This window comes from Peromyscus leucopus, chromosome 1, assembly GCF_004664715.2.
Source record: "Peromyscus leucopus breed LL Stock chromosome 1, UCI_PerLeu_2.1, whole genome shotgun sequence".
Taxonomy (NCBI): Eukaryota; Metazoa; Chordata; class Mammalia; order Rodentia; family Cricetidae; genus Peromyscus; species Peromyscus leucopus.
In genome coordinates, this window is record NC_051063.1 from 23102358 (window position 1) to 23104076 (window position 1719).

Below are 1719 nucleotides of genomic sequence, written 5' to 3' on the forward strand. Positions count from 1 at the left end.
TGCAACCTAAGGTGAGTCATGGCCTGGTAATTATGAATCTTAGGAGGAGGTACAACCCACAGAGGCAGAACTGCAGACCCACAGAAGGAGCTGGAGTACTGTGGGCACCCAGGTGCGTACTGCTGACCAGCATCAGTTACAGCTACCAGCGGAGTGTCCACACATGCCACAGATGCTAGAAAGACGCTCTGTGCTGGAGAAAAGCACAGAGACTGGATGGAGCATGCACAGAGGGTAGCCTGCAGCAAGGTGGGTACTGAAGTAAGGCCTGATGGCAGCTTGAGATCCTGAAATTTAAACTTAGAGGTAACTCCCAGAAAAACAACCTCCTTATATGTACCTCTGGCATTGGTTGAATGCACAGGAAGAGTGCTGAAGAACCTAGTTCAGTAACCTCGAGGTGCAAGTACTCAGATGAGCCAGCCTTTGACACCCCCCAGTACCTCTGTTGCGGAAAGCACTACACATGGAAAGTTCTGACCCTAAAACAACAAAGGCGCAGGTTGTAACTTGGTGGGTAGTTTGAGTCCATGGCAAGCTAGCAGAATAAACTTTAGTCACAGCCATGACTGTTCTGATTCACTGATAACTGCAGACTTAGTGAAGACTGCTACAAATGACCACCCAAGAGGTGGGAGAAACCACATCTTCATGGTGAGAAAGAAATACCTTATATTTCATGCTATGGCTTTATTTTATTATTATTTATAATTTTATATTTACAGTTAGTTCCCCTCCCCCCTTCTTTTCATGCATATGTATGAGGCCTGAGGTTGGTGTTGGGAATATTTCTCAATTGCCTTTCCACTGTATTATTTGAGGCAAAGTCCCTCAGTTGATTCTAAAGCTTGTTGGTACAGCTAATCTGGCTAGCAAGCTTGCTCTGGTGTGCTGTGGGATGGTCTGTATGACAAATTGCCCTGATTGGTCAATAAATAAAACACTGATTGGCCAGTGGCCAGGCAGGAAGTAGGTGGGACAAAGAGAAAGGAGAATTCTGGGAAGTGGAAGGCAGAGGAGGAGAGACACTGCCAGCTGCCGCCATGACCAGCAGCATGTGAAGACGCCGGTAAGCCACCAGCCACGTGGCAAGGTATAGACTTATGGAAATGGATTAATTTAAGCTATAAGAACAGTTAGCAAGAAGCCTGCCACGGCCATACAGTTTGTAAGCAAAATAAATCTCTGTGTTTACTTGGTTGAGTCTGAGCAACTGTGGGACTGGCGGGTGACAAAGATTTGTCCTGACTGTGGGCAAGGCAGGAAAACTCTAGCTACACTGGTGAGCCTTGTCCCCACCATCTGAGGCTAGAATTAACACTTGGCTGCCACATTCGTGCAGCATTTAGGTGGGTTCTGGGTGTTCTTGTTTGTGCAGCAAATGCATTAACAACTGAACCATCTCCTCAGCCCAGATTTTCAATTTTAACTTGTAACTAACGAAAATACTTTTATGACTCTTTTTCTATGATTGGAACAGTTTTCTTACTACCTGTCTTAAATCTCATTCACATTTTACCCCTTCTTTTTCCCTTTTCTCATTTCTTCATTTTACCACTTGAATATTGGTACCCTTAAATATATTATATGTATATTTTAATATACTTCAATATATTTAAACATACATATAGCTATATCACTTTCCCCAAGCAGTACTCAACTGCTAGTGTGTTGAAACTCACCAGGGAAGCAGGTGAATTGCACAAGTGTCTGTCTTCT